General features: G+C 37.7%; 1 long non-coding RNA gene across 1 annotated transcript in view; it reads right to left on the bottom strand.

Annotated features, from left to right (window-relative positions):
• Window positions 1–16660: 16660 nt before the first annotated feature.
• The window catches only part of LOC125102575 (uncharacterized), a 44972-nt gene continuing 37332 nt past the window's right edge, over window positions 16661–24300 (bottom strand). Inside the window, exon 3 of the long non-coding RNA XR_007128155.1 lies at window positions 16661–16815. This is a non-coding gene — a long non-coding RNA (uncharacterized LOC125102575). The remainder of the gene's footprint in view (window positions 16816–24300) is intronic.

Below are 24300 nucleotides of genomic sequence, written 5' to 3'. Positions count from 1 at the left end.
TATTTGTGACCAACTATCTGATACATGGATGGATGAGAAAGTGAATGTTTTTCTGAATATTAAGTGCTAGAAAGTTGATAAAGCTTAATTTTTTTTATGAAAAAATAAATAGAAATGTTAATATTTTCTTCTCAACTCACATGGATTGCCTGTGTACCCCCTGGTAGGAGTAGGGAATACCATCTTGGAGACCATTTTTGATAATGTGATGGAATTGATAACCTAAAAAAGCTATCTGTCTATTTACTTTATTTTATGGTAATGGATGTAAAGGCAAATGTCATAGTAAAAAAATCCCGGTAGGTCCTCAATAAAGTAGCTATGACTCCTGACAAATATTTAGAATCACCTCATTTAACTCCACTGCTGTATGAATTCCATTAAGGACAACTTTTTAGGAAAGAGAAATCCAGCAATTAAGTTCCAATTAAACTGTTTAAAGTACAGGTTAACTCAAATATGCATTTGCTGAGGCACAGTGTTAAACCCATTAGGTAACATCTATGAGAAATGCTATCAGTCTCTGAGAGATCTACTGTGTCCAGATAAAATAAAATATTCCAGAACTGAGCTTGTGAGCTACAAGATGGTTCTTATGAAGATACAGCTACAAATGCTCTGAGATTGTTGGCGAGCCGAAACATTTACTAATGTAATTGATCTCAAAAGACTTGCAAGAAAAACGGGCATAAAAGAGATTAAAAATGTTATTTTAGGGAGAACACCTAAAACAAAACTTCTGATTACTTCCCCTTGATTTTAGATTGGTAAAGGGATTTGTTTCTCACATAAGTTGGGAAATCACTATTCCATATAACTATAGAATTAGAATTAATTTCTTTGTAAGTAGTTTCTTAAAACCCCAGGGTATAATATATTTAACTCTGGGAAAGGTAATAGTAGCTTCCCTTAATGTGGGAGTAAACATGATACAGTCTGTTTTCTCTATTTTTTTCCTCTAAATATTTTTTATTTGCCTTCTAAATTTTGAAGCATAAGCCATAGCAGAAACAATGACTATATATAGAGACAACAAAAGTTCCCCCTATTGTTATTTGCAGGAACAACTGATGTTAAAACCATCTTCAGATTATGATTTAGGAATTTTTGAGTTGTATCTGAACTATTCAAGTTTATTTGTTCAAAAGAGGCTAGCATGAGGGGGTGTAACTTCTTAAGATAGAAGTCTTTTAAATTTTTATCCCAAGTCTCTTTTTGTGTCATTGTGTAAAAGCAGCAAGTGTATTTTGGAATAGGTTCACTGAAGACTCTCATCCTCAAAAGCTTCTTGATAATAACATCCTCTTCTTTCTGACTTAGTTGTGAGGCTTAGGCATTAAAAACGTTGGGTGTATTCCATTCACATATTATACATCCCTTGGACATCAAGAGGATTTTGAATTCTCTTACCATGTGAGAATCATTTATATATATATATATATATATATATATATATGCATATATATATGCATATATATATATATATATATATATATTTGTCAAAGAGCTATTCAGCTTTTGTTCCTTTAGCATTTTAGAAAATGTATATAAAAATCTATTAATGCTTTCTATGACCGTCCTACAGATGAAAGCAAGGCAATAAAAAAATTTCACCCTAAAATCAATTCCAATTTTTATTATGAAAGTACTGTGTAAACTACTGTAGAGTAGTATGTGTTAGGCTTTCCAAAAATTAAGGCTTGATTAATAGGCTTATGTTGATTACTGATCAGTAGCAAAACTTTAGAAATGTCCATGAATCCTCATATTCTGGAAATTGCTGGAAATGTGGAGGAGATTAAAATTGAAAGTCTTACGGAGGATTCTCATTGTGTATACCTAATATTTCTTCTCTGTAGAGTAGTTTATAACCCCTATAGAGACTTCAGTTTTAATAGAAAATAGTAGTTGCCAAGCATGGTTGACTCTCAGAATCATGGGTGGTGGGAGATAAGATCCCCAACCCCAGCCTTAGAAATTCTGTCCCAGTGATCTCTTGGTGAGAGGTGGGAGGACAGGAATCAGTATTTTATTTATTTATTTATTTATTTATTTATTTATTTATTTAAGGATTTTATTTATTTGACAGACAGAGAGATCACAAGTACGCGGAGAGGCAGGCAGAGAGAGAGGGGGAAGCAGATTCCCTGCCGAGCAAAGAGCCTGATGTGGGGCTTGATCCCAGGACCCTGAGATCATGACCTGAGCTGAAGGCAGAGTTCTTAACCTACTGGGCCACCCAGGTGCCCCAGGAATCAGTATTTTAAAGTTCTCCCTATGTGATTCTGGTAATAAGCCACATTTGGATTTAACTATAGAGGTTGTCATATTTCCTACTTTAGCAATTAAAAAAGGAAGAAAAAAAAGCTTCATGATTTTATAAGGGCAAAATTTCAGGCAATCTTAGTGTCAATACATGTAATAGAGAACATTTGCTTCAATAGGTTTGCTGCTTATTACAAAATTCCTGGCAGAAATATTATGGCTTTGTTCCCAGGTAAAAATGCCTGGAAGTCTTTTTTTTTTTTAAAGATTTTATTTATTTATTTGACAGACAGAGATCACAAGTAGGCAGAGAGGCAGGCAGAGAGAGAGGAAGGGAAGCAGGCTCCCTTGCCGAGCAGAGAGCCCGATGCGGGGCTCGATCCCAAGACCCTGGGATCATGACCTGAGCCGAAGGCAGCGGCTTTAACCCACTGAGCCACCCAGGCGCCCCTGGAAGTCTTAATGAAAGGGTATGAGAAGACAGCCACAGACCCTCAGAAAGAACTAGAGAAAAGCATCCCCCCCTTCTGATCCTGGTGGATCATAGACAGGAAGACAGGGAAATGGGAAAGTCAGTTAACAGGATGTCTGATTTCCTCCCTCTTTTTCTCTAAACTTTGATGTGGAGGAGCTTTACTTCGGTTCAATCAAATAGTATGGGAAGCAGCCCAAGAATATGCGAGTGTATGGCCAGCTTCTCTGAATTTATTAGGAAGACTATAAGAATTTAGGAGAAAATCAGCTTTTGTTCAATGCCATAACACGTGGGGGATGACATAAGTCAAAGGAACAATAGTTAGATGTATAAAAGGAAGCACAATTCAGGTTTTGGGACTCACACAAATAGAAATTATGTAAAATTCTAAAATGAGTTTCTAGATTACCATATACTGAATTTATAAAAGAAATGGAAAATACCAAATTTTACATCTCATAGCCTCTCATCTAGGGGTCCTTATCTACATCAAGACTAGGAAAAGGTAGAGGCAGTGTATATAAAGAGAGTGTTGAGGGGGAAAGGGATGTGTATATGTATGCATGCATGCATGTGTCTGTGAAGGGAGAGGTGTTCCTATCATTTTCACTTAAGGCTCAGTTTGAGAGGGGCTTTAATGGGACCACTCAGAGTTTGAAATGCATTCCCAGCACTTGGGTTTTGTAAAGAACTGTGCCTGTCTATGACAGCAAGGTAGAGGTGGCAGTGTGAGAACTGACCAGCTCTTCTAGAGCTTGTTGGGACAAAGCATATATGTTTCCCCTGGTAGCCCATGTGGAACAAGGTCTTGCCCAGAGTTGGGAGGATTGAGGGTGTTTAGTAGTGAGAGTCCAAATTGAATGAGACACTGTGAAACTTGAGGGACCAGGAAGGGCATTGGTCAAAGGGATAGAAGTGGAAGTTCTCAGTGAAGGCCATCTCTAAGGAGCACATGAGCTCCCCTGTAAAGAAGAGTCAGTCTTAAACACATTTTCCTGAAGACCTTCTCAGCAGAAAACAATGGGATCTACCATTGCCCTTAATCATTTCTTCCTCAGGGCCCAACCTTGGAGAGTTCTAAATTTTCCTTCCTAAGCTCGTGGAAGAAGAGGAGTAGGATTAAGCACAGAAGGAGGAGGACCACAGCCCTCCTTTCCCACTGCAAGTGGGCAGCTCAGGCCCCAGCAAGGGGGAGGAGAGGAGGTGCTAGTTAAAGTCATGTTTTGAGTTTTGATTATCATCTAGAATAGCTTAATTTATTAAATTAGAAAGTTTGTGAGTTGTAATGACTGAAGAATTGCTTCTAAGTGTCAAAGAGTCTTAAGGGCAGGGTTAAGAAGATATTCTTAATCTAAAAAATGTTTAAGAAAGAAGGATTTTTAAGAAGTTATGTTTTGATCATATTGGGTTTGTTCGATATCTCAGTTTCAGATAGCTGGTTACTAAAGGGATCTGGAAACATCTGTGTGTTCTGGGGAGAGCTGTGCAGGTACTTAGAGGTAGAATCTAAAGACATAGCATTCTATACTATATGACTGGAGGCAAATGGGTGAGTTCAAGGGTTTCAGTGATTAGAGCCAACAAAAAAGAAAAAATGATCCCTCACACCAAAAAATAAAAATATGTATGATTAAATATTTACCTGAGTAGTGAAATTCTGGCTCTCTTTCCCAGCCTCTAATGCCTTGTATGTCACATCCCTCCCTATTCACCTGATGCCATCTTGAAGAGGAGGAGGGGAGGGATGAATGGGACATGGAAGATTTGTTGGAGTCATAAAAACAGAGACTGAGTTACATAAAGAGAGAGCTTAGATTATTAGGGAAAATTAAGGTTAATTGCATTGGACTAAATTTTAGTTTTTCTATGATAAATAATCACCAGTAGTTGTGGTGTTAGTAACAATGGTAGTGAAGAGTGGCTGTTATGAAAAAGATCAAAACAAAATAGATGGGGAACAATTAGCATAGTGTGAGTGAATTTTTTACTTTTCTCTGATTCTGGTTTATTTTTCTTATATTGTTTTATTTGAGGAAGAAGGTAAATCAGACAGCTGCTGTGGTAGAAGCCCAATTCTTATTACTTTCACTGATTTTAGGACAGTGTTAGGAATCCTGTATAATGGTGTTTCCTGGAAAAGAGGAGAAAGAATCCATCTATGTGGAAGCGAAGAAAAACTGTACCAGACAAGAATGGAGGAGAAGTCATTGAATGGTTGTTTGTTTGTTTGTTTTAATACAAAGCAGTCAAAAATAATCAATGTTTCCTTTGAATTAGCTCTGTTTTGCCTGGGTCAAGGGCCAAGTGTATTCAATGTTCATTACCACATTTTTTTTTTATTTTTCAGAGAGAGAGAAAGAGAGAGAGAGAAATAGGAGTAGAAACAGAAATAGATTGATTATAATAATGAAAATAGTTTTCCTTGATTTTACCTTAAGGATGGAGGCAAAGTATTGATTTGCAAAAATACATAGTTTTGTTAAGTCATTCTTATTTAATACTTCCATTTTCATAGCTTTTCTTTTTTCTTTTTTTCCTGAGTGGAAAAAAAGGACTGAAAACCTCACTCCACAAAAAATGTGGAACTACTTAACATCTTGGATTTCCTAAGAGAACCGCAGGGATTCAAGCAGTCTGAATGACCTTAGAAGTGCAAGCTACTTGTAGATGGTTGTAGGATGGCAGGATGTCTATAAGAGTCGCAGATATGGATTCTTTTAAGAAATCAATCACTTGGGGTGATCAGACTGTATTACAACAGACAAGGCATGACCTTTCTCCTGGTTAACCTATTTATTTCTCCCTCTTGTGTTTATTGAAGAGTCTATTTTCAAGGTGGGGAGGATGATAGAGGCATATAATTTAGACTGACAAATGAGTAATAATGTGGCTCTTTTTCTAGAGCACTTTGATGGAATTGCTTTGGCTTTGATTCTGAGAGTTTTTTTTAAGAGAAGAAAGAGAAGAAGAAATAAAAAGGGGAAAATTACTGTATGAGCTTTTTGGGACTTCATGATCTTGCATCCACGTGTATTTAAAAAGCCATTAAGCATTCTGATTAGTTTGGGAGATGATGTAAAAATTGTTACATTTCCAGTTGCTGTAACTGAACACCAGATGCAGTATTTGTCATGGTGAAATGCACCTATCAGAAAATATAGGAAAATTATTATACACTGCAATGGTTGATTTGGCCTAGGTATTGGACATAATGAAATCTCCTTTAAAAGAAAATATTTGAAAAGATAGATACTATAGAAGGGATGGCAGCTCAGTGGTGGATGTGACCACAAAGGAAAGCATGGAATTTCCTAGACCACACATCATTTTCCTTACTAAATGGTCACGTTTTGCATATGTTAATGACTTTTGCCCTCATCTATGTTGAGAAAGTACCATTAATGAGCTACAAAAAACAAAAACAAACCAAAAAAACTTTTCCTCAGTATGCTAATTGACATGGTATATAGTTTTGGAGGTTACTTTAACTGTAAGGTGTGTATATATATATATATATACATATTTTTTTAAATTTAATTTTGTTTTTTTAGTGTTCCAAGATTCATTGTTTATGCACCACACCCAGTGCTCCATGCAATATGTGCCCTCCATAATACCCACCACCAGGCTTACCCAATCCCCCACCCCACTCCCCTCCACAACCCTCAGTCTGTTTCTGAGTCCACAGTCTTTCATGGTTTGTCTCCCCCTCCGATTTTCCCCATCTCACTTCTCCTCTCCTTCTCCCAATGTCCTCCATGTTATTCCTTATGCTCCAAAGTAAGTGAAGCCATGTGATAATTGACTTTCTCTGCTTGACTTATTTCACTCAGCATAATCTCCTCCAGTCCTGTCCATGTTGATTCAAAAGTTGGGTATTCATCCTTTCTGATGGAGGCATAATACTCCATTGTATATATGGACCACATCTTCTTTATCCATTTGTCTGTTGAAGGGCATCTTGGCTCTTTCCACAGCTTGGTGATTGTGGCCATTGCTGCTATGAACATTGAGGTTCATATGGCCCTTCTTTTCACTACATCTGTATCTTTGGGGTAAATATCCAGTAGTGCAATTGCAAGGTCATAGGATAGCTCTATTTTTAATTTTTTTGAGTAATCTCCACACTGTTTTCCAAAGTAGCTGCACCAACTTGCAGGGTTTATATCAGTGTTTAATGACTATAATTCATTATGTTCTGAAATCAGGATAAGGTGATGTTACTTGAGTCAGGAATGCACATGGGTATCATCAAATCTTACTGGAAGAGCCAGAGTGCTCTTTCATTGCCAACTGACTTTTCTGGAGATGGATCCTATGTAATATACTCTGTTATGTAACAGCTGCTTACTTCAACCTGATTTTTCTACTTGCTTACTTGCTCCATAGCATCTTTGGGAAGTTACTGAGCGGATCTTTGACCGAAAAAATAGCCCAGAAATCCAGCTATCAAAACAATCCATATGATCTAACCATGCACTGGGATTAGCAGACGTCCTCAGGAAGCAGGATTTGAGGAGACAAAGATGGATCCTAGAAGGCTCTCATCAGCTCTGCCCAGGCTCCCTGGGGCCTTCGTTTTTGAACTGAGTAGGATTAAGGAGCTTCATAGGAAAATAGAGGCTAGTACTGTCCTGGGAGTGATAGCATGCCTCAGCTACACTGTCACCCAAAAGAATATGAGAGATGTTGTGGTTTTATATTTGAGGTTTTGTTTCATACATTTTGGGGGCAGATGGAGGCTAGAGTTATTGCTTTGAGTTCTACATAGTTGAATCAAGAACCATGTGTTAGGAGATCTTTAAATTTAAAACGGGATCTTCTTAAAGTTTTGTCTGAGCAAAGGGAAGGTACGCATCCATCTTCCCAGATGTTAATAATGACATCTTATAAAGATGATTAGGAGATTCTAATTTCTTACCTCAACTTATAACTTATAAGCAGCATACTAGGTATAATAGGATGAGTGTGTGTGTCTGAGCAAAGGGCAGGTACGCATCCATCTTCCCAGATGTCATTCATATTTTATAAATAATGTCATATATGTTATTTTTAAAATATTATTAAAGTGTCTGATGCTTAAATATATTAAAAAACAAATACATCAGACACTTTAATAATATTTTAAAAATAACATATATGACATTATTTATAAAAATATGAATGACATCTTATAAAGATGATTAGGAGATTCTAATTTCTTACCTCAACTTATAACTTATAAGCAGCATACTAGGTATAATAGGATGAGTGTGTGTGTGATCACACACAGTGATCTTAATGTTTGAATTGTGGTGTGATTCCAGAAGAATGGCCTAACCCTGCAAGGATGTCTTGGTGGAATTTCAGTTGTTTTGTTGGGAAACATAAGCCTGGAAGTGGAGTGAGATGTTCTCTGTAACTGATGTTCTCTGATATGGATCTTAAGGAGCATAAATGTAGTCAATGGTCCCGAGGAAAAATTTGCCCATTTAATCAATATTTGTTTCATGTTTCAAAGAAAGTATCGCTTCCTTAAAATAGTTTTTTAAATTGATTCCAAAAAAATTTTTTTTAACTATGTAAAGTTACATATTCCATCTTCCTCTTATTCCATCTCATGCACTGTTTTCACCCACTCACTCTGGTAGTCATTGTTATATGTTTTTATTGTATTTTTCCTGTGGCAGATTATGTTTCAAAAGATGGTCGCAACACCTCCCACCTCACCTGCTCTTTTGCAATGTGATGTTGCCACTCCTCCACTGAGACAGAATCTATGTCTCCTCTCCTTGAATCTGGGATCCCCACTGTTCTAAGGTTTTTATAGGAATTAACTCATTTGAGTTTTACGAGAGCCTTTTGAGGAGGTATAATTGCCATCCGCATTTTAGAAAGGAGACAATCATTGTTAAAAGCCAAAAGGTTACTCAGGAGGAGCATTCATAAAGTTGAGATTATAGTATATACACAAAGAAATAGAAATTTTAATTTACGCCACAGCCCATGATCAAGAGGAATAGTAATAAACTGAAAACACTTGAGAAGTGTTGGTTATTATTAGACTGTAAATGTTTTATTTCTGCTTTTAATTGTGTATTTGTATTTTTTGTCTTACTTTTTTTCTAATTCTCAAACATAGTATTTTCATTGTTTCAAATATATTTCCCATTCTACTTTTATAGTTTTACTTACTTTTTTCTTTTAGTGCTTAATTCTGTTTCTAAACTTGAATCCTACATATTTTTACATTTTCTATTTCTACATTAACATTTTAAAAAATCCATTATCTCTTTTGCACTCCCTTTTTATTCTATTGGCATAGACTTTACGTCTCAAATCTCATGTCTATCTCAGTATTTTTAACTCTTAATATTTAGTCCTAATTGAGAATTCAGTTCATTTCTCACTTTTTAAAAAAGTTCTTTTACCTATTTTCTTATTGCATCTTATTATTAAATAACATATTGTTTAATAAATTACCCTTTATTTCTTGTCTTCATGGTGAGAGTTCTTGATAAAGTTCCTAATTTGTCTCTTTCATTAACATCATCTAGTACACAAGAATTATTCCCAGGAGACTGTGAACTTCTACCTTGAACTGGATGAGTTTAGCTTTTAAGATCTGGGGCAAAATTCTGTACCTGGGGCAATGAATTTGACAGATTTTAAACTCCCTGGTTATTTATTATGAGATCCATCATCTGTCCTATATTATAGAATGTGGCCAGTTGAGGTCATGAAAGACATGACACTATGTAGTAATATTACTTGAGTTTTTATATCATAAAACTGTAAGAGAAGTTTGAAATTCAATTCTCCATATTCAGTTTTGGATTTTTCATTGTTTGTGCTGACAGGTAGAAAGGTTGGCTGAGATTAGGATTGGGTTTGCTGTTGAGACCCTTGGTTCATATGACAGAGATTTTTCTTAACATTTACCACTACAATCAAAATACATTCTGTATTTCTGGCAAATGCTGATTGTCTTCTTGATGATAATTTATTTATTTTGCACACCTTTCTGAATTCATCGTAACTGGTCACTGATTACCAAGACTGATGTGAAACTAAAGGAGGCATTTCCTAGAGTGATTGCAGTGGGTCTTATCTCTATAGGCCTTCCCCTTTACAGGAAGATGCAGGAACATTAATGGAGACTTTAGCCACATTTCCTCCCTGAAAACCAGCAATCTAGATAATTTAATGTTAAACTATCTCTGCTTATATCCTCTTAGGATGGATGCTTTGGACTAAATATTAAAAGACAATATGCTTTATTTTCATCTTAGGAAAAACAAACAAACAAACAAACAAACAAACAAACAAACCAGAACCAATATTACCCAAGGTTAGATTAATGAGATTAGAGGGTGGGGAAAACTAAGAGGAACAAAGAGGCTTTAACATATATTGGTTACCTGCTCTTATCACAGTCCCTGATTGTCGCTTAAGGAGAAATTTCGTATATCCTGTCAAGTTTGATAAGTTAAAAAATGTTTTGATACACGTAGTATCCTAGAAATGTGGAAATCACCTTTTTGCTTTGACAAAGACTTTTAGGTAGCAAATAAAACAGAAGTAATAGAAAACAAAATAAAACCACAAAAACCAAACGAGTTAGTGATTGACATGTGAAACAAAAATCAGAAGCATCCACTTGTGATTTTATCAAATTCAATCCTAAAACCCTGTAAAAAATCTGGTAAAATAAAACTATGTGGAAAGCTCCATCAAACTGAGCAATAAGAATGGATTTGGGGGCGCCTGGGTGGCTCAGTGGGTTAAGCCTCTGCCTTAGGCTCAGGTCAAGGTCTCAGGGTCCTGGGATTGAGCCCCGCATTGGGCTCTCTATTCAGCAGGGAGCCTGCTTCCCCCTCTCTCTCTGCCTAATCTCTCTCCCTTTCTCTGTCAAATAAATAAATAAATTCTTAAAAAAAAAAGGATTTTGAAATATGGTTGTCTGAGGTAGAATTTTGAGAAGTGAGGCAGAGGATTGGTGGATTTGTGACATGTTTATATTTGTCAGCTTTATAAAGGAAGATTATCTGCCTTGTATTTTGTTTCCCTATGCCTCCTCATATTCTATAGCCGTTTTAAGGATTTAAGTTATTTATGGAAGGTTTTATGTCTTTTGAATTATTCAAAGACTTAAGGTGGTGTGTTCCAATCCTTGCCAATTTCTTTGTTTATTAATGTCAGATTTTATCTAAATATAATCCATGCTTTTGTTTTTTAGAGAGGAAAAATTACAGACCCACTTATAGGTAATAAATACCTTTGACAATATAGACCACGTCCTTCTTGGTGAATTGCAGGTTTGATTTCTTATGTTAATGTTCCTCCTTAAAAACAGGCAAGATTTAAGCATAGCTATTCTGTTATTGACTTACACTCTCTCCCTTGTAGAAACATGTCTTTATGATAATATAAGATTGTTTGCAGTTTTGACATTGTAGACAAGAATTAATTGACCTTCAATTTGTGGGCAAGACTTGATTATAGACAAAATGAAATTGATATCTCTCCCAGTTATTCATGCTTATGTTTAATTGTGCTTTAAATATTATCAGGGTGAATGGACTGCTTCAGCTCCTAAGTTCACTGCTACTCAACCCGAGGTCACAGACTGGTATGAAGGAAGACAGGTACCCTCTGGGCCTATTCAGTGGTTCCCACTGAAGACTGGAGCACTCGGCTTGCCACTGAAGACTGGTTTGCAGCTCCCAATGCTCAGGCCACTGAATAGATAGGAACAACCACCAAGTGGTCTTAAGTTGCTCTTCTAGAAAGGCAAAGAAAATGGAAATAAGGTTGATGGAAAAGAAGCAGTTTCTTAAAAAGATAAAAAATAAAAATATATAAGAGCTGGGGTTATTAGTAATCATCTGTTGATTAATCCGGTAACAACTGCTTTTATGCAGAGAAGAGGGACAGAGTTCTGATTCTCAGTAATTTGTAACACAATGTATTGATAGCTGTTTTGGATTAGAGAAAACCATATCCTCACATAAAATAAGAAATATAGGATGATAGTAATGGTGACAATTTTTGTGGGAAGTACTTAGAATATTTATTGAAGCAAATGAATGAAATCATACTTTGTACTTGCTCACTAAATTATTGCCTGATCTAAAGTAGTAACAATTTAAAAAAAAAGCTGAAAACACTGTAACACTAACATGATAAATGCCAGCCGAATTTATTTATTGTTATTCTTTTCAAAGATTTTATTTATTTATTTCTCAGAGAGAGAGAGAGAGAGAGCAAGAGCGAGCAGCACAAGCAGGGGGAGGCGTAGGCAGAGGGACAAGCAGACTTTTACTGAGCAAGAAGCCTGACACAGTACTTGATCCCAGAACCCTGGGATCATGACCTGAGCTGAAGGCAGATGCTTAAGCAATTGAGCCACCCAGGCATCCCTATAGAGATATTACTATTCCCATTTTAAAAATGAGGAAACACGGGGGGAGACAGATTAACTATACTCAATATCATACAATAAGTGAGTGTTAGAATTCAAAACCAGGACAGTTTGACACCAGAAAGTAAATACATAAAATATGATAGAAAGATAAAGACTTGCTAAGTTTAGTAGAAAATTAACTTACTTCAAACAAAAAATCTGTGACAATTTCATTAAGAGATTATTACATGTAAGAAAATTTTTTTTAATGATAAGGTAGTTCAGGTCCTCATTAGTAAACAGCATCCTTTAGTTGGAGGTACTTAATGTACTGCTTTTTTTTTTTTTTTTTTTTTTTTGTGGTTCAGTGGAACTGATGTTGCTCTAATTTCTTCCCCATCAAAACACAACTCTGGTTTATTTCAAAGTTTTACTTTAGATTGAAAGAACACATTTAAAATTTTGTTTTCTTTTTATATACACCTTCCTTTGATGTTGCCTTCACAGGTAAAACATCTGCTCTTGGCTTCTTGAAAGGAAATTTTCACAGAAAAATTAGAAACCTTATTTGGTATATCAATGTTAGTAATAATCATTTCAAATATCATATTCGTAGAGGATCAAGGCCAGCTTGAAAAGTTAAATAATATATTGTTCTTCCAGAATTGTTAAGTTATTCCTTTGCAGTTATTCCAAACTCTATCTGTATTCTTTGCAGGCTTATTCTTAGCCTTGGATAAACTGCTACACCATCTCTAGAAACACTATCCTACCTTTCAGACATTATACCATTCACATTTAGTTAGGCCAGAGGTATTTTTTTAAAAAGATTTTATTTATTTGAGAGAAAGAAAGAGAGAGCACTAGCAGGGAGAAGAGGCAGAAGCAGGCTCCCTTTGAGCAGAGAGTGCGAGCAGGGACTCAATCCCAGTCAACTGAGCCACGTAGGCCCTTCCAGCCAGAGGTATTTAGAGTACTAGCTAAAGGATCATTTTCTATTTCTTCTGGTTGTATCATGATAAGATCTCAACAAAAAAATGACAGGCTCTATTTACAAACAGAAGAGTGTTCCTATTGGTATATTTACACAATTTAAAATGATACCTTAAAAAGAATTTCTAGTTTAAAGATATAAGGTCAACTAACATTTCCTGAGATATCACTTAAGACATTTTAAATGTGAGTTGGCAATTGAATTATCAAACTGGTAATTTTATTCTTGCTTTTCTTGTCATGTAACTGTGTTTAACTCTGAATCTGCTGCAATATTCCTTACTTCATGGTCTATTCCATAGGTATTTTTATTTAGTATTGCTTCTACTTTTCCAGGGGATGGTACTTGGGAAGAACATTATCTAGTTCATGAGATATGTTTTCTTTTATGTTAGTCCTGTTATTGCCATCATCATCTCTGGATAAAATGACTGAATCGTTTAAGTCCAACAAACTTTTGGATCAGGAGACAGAGGAGATTGATATGTACTACAGTGACATTTCTATTCTACTTTCCTCTTAGTTTTAATCTTCAGTCATGATTCAGACTCGTGTTTTGTTCATTATATGAACATGATATACAACCCCTTGAGGCCAACTTAGTCCTACAGGATTAATTTTGTCAGACACAGTGCATATCCTTGAACTGATGATTTTAATACATGCATCTATCCATTAGCATGATGAGAACGTCTTCCATGACCTTTCCAGAACATAATGATGCATTTTGTATATTTTCATTTAATTTCTAATTATTGCTCTCTTACGTTAAGCAATTACATAGCTTTCCAAAGTTTTAAAACTTCCCGTCTAGCATCATCTCACACGTGTCTTCAAGATGAAATTACCCGAAATAGTAACAATTTTGGATGGACCAGGTGACTTCCAGAGAAGTAACCTCCCTGGGCTGTCCTGGCTCTTGCGGGCAGCCATACTCCTTCTCCCGCCCCACCTCCCTCCCTCCGGGGCCGCACAGCCGCCCAGGTCGGCGGGACTACAGAGCGCCCCACCTCCCCCACGCGGTGCTCACCGGCACTAGGGGCCGTCCGGCGGGAGGGGCGGCAGCAACGTTCTGGGCTCCCGCTGGGCTTTCAGGACCATGGGCTTCCGCGTCCAGGCGGAGCTACACGAAGCAGGCCAGGTGCTGCCGGCGGCGACACTGGCCACCAGGGCTTCTCTTCAGGTCCCACAGGACAACGCAGGGCGACGACGGCGACGGCTCTTCCCGAGCACGGGTCCCGTGGCCCAGCCAGACGGCGTGGGAAGCTTTCCTGGCCACGGGCTCCTTGCCGGGAGGGAAGTCACAGGTGAGTACACACACCTGCCTTTCTCTCTGTGCGTGGTACGGGGACCACACTGGCCTCTGGTCCTTTTTGCAGCTGCCGTGGCGGAGGCGTGGCGCCCACCCCGCCCAGGCTTGAGTGCAACCGTGGGGACCTTTGGGACTGTCCACGGGGAGAGGGGTGAATCATCTCTGCTGCTCGCACCGTCTTTTGATCGCCACACTAGTGTCCTTGGTATCGAACTGAATTTGCCGTGTAATTGTTAAAGAGAGGGGCCGCAGGTCTGTTCTGGAACTAGAACTGCCCTTCGTAATGGTTGTTTCTCAACATTTAACCTGTTTGTATTTAACAGTCCTGTACTTATTAGCGACTTAAGTCCATTCAGCTACTTAGTTGTACACTTGGTAATTGGCTTATCTTTGACAAAAGAACAAATTGTGTTGCTCAGCAGGGCCACTCTCACACCCAGGGGTGATAGGCCCCGGCAGGAGGCCTGTGCGAGAGTGAACCAGCATCACAAACTCGTGAAAATTAACTTATAAAGGGGCATCTAGGTGGCTCAGTGGGTTAAAGCCTCTGCCTTCCGCTGAGGTCATGATCTCAGGGTCCTGAGATCCTCAGGTCCCCCTGCATCGGGCTCTTTGCTCCACAGGAATCCTGCTCCTCCTCTCTCTCTGCCTGCCTCTCTGCCTACTTGTAATCTCTGTCTGTCAAATAAATAAAATCTTTAAAAAAATTAACTTATAAAAACACTTTCTCAACACTGGCACAGTGCGGCCTGTCACTCAAGTCATCCACTTTTGTGACTCATGCTTCAGGCCCCAGGGAAATGTTTCCCTGTGACTTTTGCGCACTTATCTTGGGTTGAAAGGCAATTGAATCCCAATGCTGTAAAGGTTTGTAGACTGTGCTGTTACCCAGATAGGAGATACACACTACTTTAGAGCGCAGGAGGATTTGTGTGGCAGAAACAGGAAAGAGAAAGAGAAATTAATTAGGTTTGTCTAAACCGCCATCATTTCTTGCCTGTATGGCAATAATGACATCTATACCTTCCAGTTTTGCCTCTCATTAATCCATCCTCCAAATCTTTATAAGTATAAAGAAGATCCTACCACTTACTTAATTAAAACTCTGTAATGGCTTCCTGTTCTTCCTAACACTCCTGACCCTATCACTTTGTCCCATGGTCTGTCTACATCTTCACGAACATGATGTTCCTGAAGATGGGCCTTCTCTCTGCCTGGAGACACACAAACCCCTTCTTGACTTAGGGCTTTGCGTATACTCATATACTGTTCCTTTTTCCTTCATATCTTAGTATTAAGCTCAGCTGCTCGAGGAAGACCACGCTGATATCTAGATCCAGATTAGGTTTCTGTAATACCTTTTCATATTCTCTTAAAAATTTTTAAGTCTGTTTCCTTTGCAGGACTTAATAGAATTTTAATTGTGTAATATTTTTTCCCCAGTAGCTTTCTATGATATTTCTTCCCTACAAACTAAGAGCTCCATGAGATCAAGGTTTTTTCAGGCATATCACCAGTCCTTAGACTGATGTCTGGCACAAAGTTTTTCTTGGATGGAACAATTAATTATATTGCTCAGCAATGTCACTCTTAGACCCAGGCCAGATGGCTTAGAGAAATAAATGAATAATATACTCCAGTTGTGTGATCTCTGGCATGTCTGGATCTCAATTACTTTATATTTTAATTGAAGATGATAATTCCTATAAAAGAGCTACTTTATAGAATTCTTAGAAAGAACATTTAAAATTACACGCACATACCTGGAAAAGATTATTTTGATTACCGAAATTTTATGTCTGTGCTGTCAAATATGTAGGTACAGCTATCATTTAGAATGAGTATATATTATTTTGGGTGAAGTATTATTGAGTTTCAGTGGGTTTAAAAAGTACTGGGATCATTACTTCTTTTAACAAGAAGTCCATTGGTAGGGAACGCTCCTTGTACAGGTTGTTAGGGCTTTGGCTCTGCCTCTTTGTCATTTATTCTGTTTCACTCTCATTTTGGGTAAGCCTTGTTTTCAGACCCACAGCATGATGTCTATAGCAGTTCTGGGGACAGTATCTAGACACAGCAATATCCAGAGAAAGAATATCTATTTCTGTGAGTCTTGAAAAGTAGAAAAGGCTTTCCCAGACACCCCTCATCAGGAGACTTTACCTCATCAGAACTGCATCACATTCCTGGCTTAAACCAATACCAGGCAGGGGAATAGGATTGTCATGATTGGCTTCTTCTTTTTTTTAATTTTTAATTTTTAATTTTTTTTTTGATTGGCTTCTTTCAAACTGACTTCAACTCTTTGTTTCGCAGTGGCATCAGCATTCCTTTAATCATGGAGACTTGTGGAGAAGGATGGCGAATAGAACAGCATTATTATTTCTGGAAGAAAGGATGAAAGTGATGGAGTTTTAGGTAGACAACCAACAATCCAATTGTCTGCTATACAGTATGTTATAGATATATTTAAATTTATTTTTCTTGTTAATGGAAGTCAAAAGATCTAAGACACCTAGATAGTATGGAAAGATGAAATATTGTGGTATCACAGAGTATTTTTGAGTATAGAATATTAGGATTATTAGCAAAGGATTTTGCTAGCAAGTCAACCTGTACTCGTATGAAACAATGAAGAAAGTTTTTCTACTGTGTAATTAAATCATGTCTGATTATAAGGTAGAGGGAAATATCAAATAACAAGGGTTTCTACAAGCGGTGATAGCTGTCAGGGATAACATGCCTATTCTTTACCCACTCCCATGCTCAATGCAAACTTAGCTAATTGATTGCAATGTACTCCTTACTGAGGGTGGACATGATTTGGAGTCCTTTTCAGATAGCTCCTGATTTTCCACTGGAATTGATCCTCTAAAGAAAGTCTATCTACTATCTATGACATAGAAAAGTTACAGAACTATTTTTTTATACTAGGGTGAGAAACCAATATATGTGAAGCAGAATGAAAAAATTTCAAAGTAATTTCAAGTGAAAATCAATAAAGATATGGACCAAAACCAGAAGAAATAAAAAAATGAGTAGTAATTTTATGCAATCTTAGCTTCTGGTATAAGTGGCCTTTCAGTTAGGCTCTGCAAGGTGCAGAGGTTTTATGGATTGGTAGATGAGAAAAGGAAGAAAAAGAGGAAACAGGTCGGGGCATTAGCAAAGACAGGTAGGCAGTAGATCAGTGGTACTAAAATACTGAGATGAAAATTTGCATGTCCCTAACCTTTTCTCTTTGCCCTATTCCTTCATCCCTTAGTACTTTTTTTTTTTAAATGTGCTATTTTTACTAATGTATAATGATATCATTCTCACATACCTTTTATCTGCCCCAGGCTACTCTTTTCTATATTGCTAGCATTCTTTTTTTTTTTTTATAATTTTTTAGTTTTTTTATAAACATATAATGTAGAGGTACAGGTCTTTGAATCACCAGGTTTACACACTTCACAGCATTCACCATAGCACATACCCTCCCCAATGTCCATAACCCCACCACCCTCTCCCGACCCCCTTCCCCCCAGCAACCCTCAGTTTGTTTTGTGAGATTAAGAGTCTCTGATGGTCTGTCTCCCCGCCAATCCCATCTTGTTTCATTTATTCTTTTCCTAACCCCCAAACCCCCCACGTTGCTTCTCCAATTCCTCATATCAGGGAGATCATATGATAGTTGTCTTTCTCCAATTGACTTATTTTGCTAAGCATAATACCCTCTAGTTCCATCCACGTTGTCACAAATGGCAAGATTTCATTTCTCTTGATGGCTGTATAGTATTCCATTGTATATATATACCATTTCTTCTTTATCCATTCATCTGTTGATGGACATCTAGGTTCTTTCTATAGTTTGGCTATTGTGGACATTGCTGCTATAAATATGTGGGTGCACGTGCCCCTTCGGATCACTACGTTTGTATCTTTAGGGTAAATACCCAGTAGTGCAATTGCTGGGTCATAGGGTAGCTCTATTTTCAACTTTTTGAGGAACCTCCATACTGTTTTCCAGAGAGGCTGCACCAGCTTGCATTCTCACCACAGTGTAGGAGGGTTCCCCTTTCTCCACATCCCCGCTAGCATCTGTCGTTTCCTGACTTGTTAATTTTAGCCATTCTGACTGGTGTGAGATGGTATCTCATTGTGGTTTTGATTTGTATTTCCCTGATGCTGAGTAATGTTGAGCACTTTTTCATGTGTCTGTTGGCCATCTGGATGTCTTCTTTGCAGAAATGTCTGTTCATGTCCTCTGCCCATTTCTTGATTTGATTATTTGTTCTTTGGTTGTTGAGTTTGCTAAGCTCTTTATAGATATTGGATACTAGCCCTTTATCTGATAAGTTGTATTCAAATATCTTCTCCCATTCTGTCAGTTGTCTTTTGGTTTTGTTGACTGTTTCCTTTGCTGTGCAAAAGCATTTGATCTTGATGAAATCCCAATAGTTCATTTTTGCCCTTGCTTCCCTTGACTTTGGCGATGTTCCTAGGAAGAAACTGCTGTGGCTGAAGTCAAAGAGGTTGCTGCCTATGTTCTCCTCAAGGATTTTGATGGATTCCTTTCTCACATTGAGGTCCTTCATCCATTTTGAGTCTATTTTCATGTATGGTGTAAGGAAATGGTCCAGTTTCATTGTTCTGCATGTGGCCGTCCAATTTTCCCAACACCATTTGTTGAAGAAGCTGTCTTTTTTCCATTGGACATTCTTTCCTGCTTTGTCGAAGATGAGTTGACCATAGAGTTGAGAGTCTATTTCTGGGCTCTCTATTCTGTTCCATTGATCTATGTGTCTGTTTCTGTGCCAGTACCATCCTGTCTTGATGATGACAGCTTTGTAATAGAGCTTGAGGTCCAGAATTGTGATGCTACCAACTTTGGCTTTCTTTTTCAATATTCCTTTGGCTATTCGAGGTCTTTTCTGGTTCCATATAAATTTTAGGATTATTTGTTCCATTTCTTTGAAAAAAACGGATGGGATTTTGATAGGGATTGTATTAAATGTGTAGATTGCTTTAGGTAGCATGGACATTTTCACAATATTTATTCTTCCAATCCAGGAGCATGGAACATTTTTCCATTTCTTTGTGTCTTCCTCAATTTCTTTCATGAGTACTTTATAGTTTTCTGAGTATAGATTCTTTGCCTCTTTGGTTAGGTTTATTCCTAGGTATGTTATGGTTTTGGGTGCAATTGAAAATGGGATTGACTCCTTAATTGCTCTTCTTCTGTCTTGTTCTTGGTGTAAAGAAATGCAACTGATTTCTGTGCATTGATTTTATATCCTGACACTTTACAGAATTCCTGTACAAGTTCTAGCAGTTTTGGAGTGGAGCCTTTTTGGTTTTCCACATAAAGTATCATATAATCTGCAAAGAGTGATAGTTTGACTTCTTCTTTGCCGATATGGATGCCTTTAATTTCCTTTTGTTGTCTGATTGCTGAGGCTAGGACTTCTAGTACTATGTTGAATAGCAGTGGTGATAACGGACATCCCTGCCGTGTTCCTGACCTTAGCGGAAAAGCTTTCAGTTTTTCTCCATCGAGAATGATATTTGCGGTGGGTTTTTCATAGATGGCTTTGATAATATTGAGGTATGTACCCTCTATCCCTACATTTTGAAGAGTTTTGATCAGGAAGGGATGCTGTACTTTGTCAAATGCTTTTTCAGCATGTATTGAGAGTATCATATGGTTCTTGTTCTTTCTTTTATTAATGTGTTGTATCACATTGATTGATTTGTGGATGTTGAACGAACCTTGCAGCCCTGGAATAAATCCCACTTGGTCGTGGTGAATAATCCTTGTAATGTACTGTTGGATCCTATTGGCTAGAATTTTGGTGAGAATTTTCACATCTGTGTTCATCAAGAATATTGGTCTGTAATTCTCTTTTTTGATGGGATCCTTGTCTGGTTTTGGGATCAAGGTGATGCTGGCCTCATAAAATGAGTTTGGAAGTTTTCCATCCATTTCTATTTTTTGGAGCAGTTTCAGGAGAATAGGAATTAATTCTTCTTTCAATGTTTGGTAGAATTCCCCCGGGAAGCCGTCTGGCCCTGGGCTTTTGTTTGTTTGGAGATTTTTGATGACTGTTTCAGTCTCCTTACTGGTTATGGGTCTGTTCAGGTTTTCTATTTCTTTTGGGTTCAGTTGTGGTAGGAATGCATCCATTTCTTCCAGATTGTCAAATTTGTTGGCGTAGAGTTGCTCATAGTATGTTCTTATAATTGTTTGTATTTCTTTGGTTTTGGTTGTGATCTCTCCTCCTTCATTCATGATTTTATTAATTTGGGTCCTTTCTCTTTTCTCTTTGATAATTCTGGCCAGGGGTTTATGAATCTTATTAATTCTTTCAAAGAACCAGCTCCTAGTTTCATTGTTGTGTTCTATTGTTTTTTTGGTTTCCATTTCATTGATTTCTGCTCTGATCTTTATGATTTCTCTTCTCCTGCTGTGTTTAGGCTTTCTTTCTTGTTCTTTCTCCAGCTCCTTTAGGTGTAGGGTTAGGTTGTGTATTTGAGACCTTTCTTGTTTCTTGAGGAAGGCTTATATCGCTATATATTTTCCTCTCAGGACTGCCTTTGCTGTGTCCCAAAGATTTTGAACCGTTGTGTTTTCATTATCATTTGTTTGCATGAATTTTTTCAATTCTTCTTTAATTTCCTGGTTGACCCATTCATTCTTTAGAAGGATGCTGTTTAGTCTCCATGTATTTGGGTTCCTTCCAAATTTCCTCTTGTGATTGAGTTCTAGCTTCAGAGCATTGCGGTCTGAAAATATGCAGGGAATGATCCCAATCTTTTGATACCGGTTGAGATCTGATTTATGACCCAGGATGTGATCTATTCTGGAGAATGTTCCATGTGCACTAGAGAAGAGTGTATTCTGTTGCTTTGGGATGGAATGTTCTGAATATATCTGTATGTCCATCTGGTCCAGTGTGTCATTTAAGGCCTTTATTTCCTTGTTGTTCTTTTGCTTGGATGATCTGTCCATTTCAGTGAGGGGAGTGGTAAAGTCCCCTACTATTAGTGTATTATTGTCGATGTGTTTCTTTGATTTTGTTATTAGTTGGTTTATATAGTTGACTGTTCCCATGTTAGGGGCATAGATATTTAAAATTGTTAGGTCTTCTTGTTGGACAGACCCTTTGAGTATGATATAGTGTCCTTCCTCATCTCTTATTATAGTCTTTGGCTTAAAGTTTAATTTTCTGATATAAGGATTGCTACCCCAGCTTTCTTCTGATGTCCATTGGCATGGTAAATTGTTTACCACCCCCTCACTTTTAATCTGGAGGTGTCTTTGGGTCTAAAATGTGTTTCTTATAGGCAACATATTGATGGGTTTTGTTTTTTTATCCATTCTGTAACCCTGTGTGTTTTGATTGGGGCATTTAGCCCGTTAACATTCAGGGTAACTATTGAGAGATATGAATTTAGTGCCATTGTATGGCCTCTAAGGTGACTGTTACTGTAGATTGTCTCTGTTCCTTTCTTGTCTACTACTTTTAGGTTCTCTCTTTGCTTAGAGGACCCCTTTCAATATTTCCTGTAGAGCTGGTTTGGTGTTTGCAAATTCTTTTAGCTTTTGTTTGTCCTGGAAGCTTTTTATCTTTCCTTCTATTTTCAATGATAGCCTAGCTGGATATAGTATTCTTGGCTGCATGTTTTTCTCATTTAGTGCTCTGAATATATCATGCCAGTTCTTTCTGGCCTGCCAGATCTCTGTGGATAAGTCCACTGCCAATCTAATATTTTTACCATTGTATGTTACAGACTTCTTTTCCCGGGCTGCTTTCAGGATTTTCTCTTTGTTGCAAAGAATTGTAAATTTTACCATTAGGTGACAGGGTGTGGACCTATTCTTACTGATTTTGAGGGGGGGTTCTCTGCACCTCCTGGAGTTTGATGCTTGTTCCCTTTGCCATATTAGGGAAATTTTCTACAATAATTCTCCCCAATATACCTTCTGCTCCCCTCTCTCTTTCTTCTTCTTCTGGAATCCCAATTATTCTAATGTTGTTTCGTCTTATGGTGTCACTTATCTCTCGAATTCTCCCCTCGTGGTCCAGTAGCTGTTTGTCCCTCTTTTGCTCAGCTTCTTTATTCTCTGTCATTTGGTCTTCTATATCACTAATTCTTTCTTCTGCCTCCTTTATCCTAGCAGTGAGAGCCTCCATTTTTTTTTAAAGATTTTATTTATTTATTTGACAGAGAGAAATCACAAGTAGGCAGAGAGGCAGGCAGAGAGAGAGGAGGAAGCAGGCTCCCCGCTGAGCAGAAAGCCCGATGTGGGGCTCGAACCCAGGACCTGGGATCATGACCTGAGCCGAAGGCAGCGGCTTAACCCACTGAGCCACCCAGGCACCCCAGAGCCTCCATTTTTGATTGCACCTCATTAGTAGCTTTTTTGATTTCAACTTGGTTAGATTTTAATTCTTTTATTTCTCCAGAAAGGGCTTTTATATCTCCAGAGAGGGTTTCTCTAATATCTTCCATGCCTTTTTTGAGCCCAGCTAGAGCCTTGAAAATCATCATTCTGAACTCTAGATCTGACATATTACCAATGTTTTATTGATTAGGTCCCTAGCCTTTGGTACTGCCTCTGGTTCTTTTTTTTTTTTTTTTTTTTTGTGGTGGGTTTTCCCGTCTTGTCATTTTGTCCAGATAAGAATATATGAAGGCACAAATAAAATACTAAAAGGGTGGCAGAAACCCCAGGAGAATGTGCTTTAACCAAATCAGAAGAGACCCCAAGTTGTGGGAGGAAAAAAAGGGATAAGAAAAAGTTCAGAAAAAAAAATTAAAAAAGAAAAACTAATTAAGAAAAAATATAAAAAGGAAAACATATGTATATATATTAAACTGGTGTCTAGAACAGGGTCACCCACTTAATTTTGGGAGTATTTTGGTCTCTTAGAAGAAACTACCTCCCAAAATTTTAAAGAATGAAAAACATATATAAGGGTAAACACAATGAAGGGATGGAATATGCCTATAAAGATGAAAAAAAAATTTTTTTTTTAATTTCTAAAAAAGGAGTTGATAAAATAAGTTGGTTGGGAGAATAACGAAAAAGAAGGCGTTGAGAATTTGCTTGGGCTGGAGACTAGAACAAGCTCAGAGCTAGATTTAGGGTATATTTTGATCTATTAGAAGAAGTTGTACCCCAAATTTTTTAGAAGAAAAAACCCTATGTATACACACAAAATAAAGTTAGATACAATGATGGTTAAAATAGGGCTATAATAATGAAGGTTCACAGAAGATTATTATTATTTTTTTTAATGAAAGGTATTGTTAAGATAAACTAGTTAAATATGTTAAAAGAGGAAAGGGTAAAAGTTAAAAAGAATTTAGCAGAAGAAAAAAAATAAAATAAAAAAATTTAATTAACTGCAAGACTAAAGAATTATGGGGCGAAAGCCATGAATTCCATGCTTTGCTTTCTCCTCCTCTGGAATTCAGCTGTTCTCCTTGGTAAGTGAGCTTGGTCTTGGCTGGATTTCTTGTTGATCTTCTGGGGGAGGGGCCTGTTCTCAAGTCTCTTTGCCCGAGGCGGAATTGCACCGCCCTTACCAGGGGCCAGGCTAATAATCCGCTCTGGTTCTCTTTTGGGAGCTTTTGTTCCCTGAATGCTTTCCGTAGAGTTCCGTAGAGTTCCGGAGGATTGGAATGAAGATGGCGGCCTCCCAATCTCCAGCCTGGAGGAGCCGAGAGCTCAGGGCCCACTCTTCAGTGTGCCCTCAGAGAAAAGCACTCAATCATTCCCATCTCCCTGGCCTCTGGCCATGCTTGGAGAAAAGCGCTCAATCACTCCCATCTCCTTGGCCTCCGGCCGCCCTTCGATCTCACCCAACCTGTGACTGG

Source organism: Lutra lutra, chromosome 6 (genome assembly GCF_902655055.1).
Source record: "Lutra lutra chromosome 6, mLutLut1.2, whole genome shotgun sequence".
NCBI lineage: Eukaryota > Metazoa > Chordata > Mammalia > Carnivora > Mustelidae > Lutra > Lutra lutra.
The sequence above is the reverse complement of the archived record's forward strand: the minus strand, read 5'-3'. Positions and strand labels throughout refer to the sequence as shown.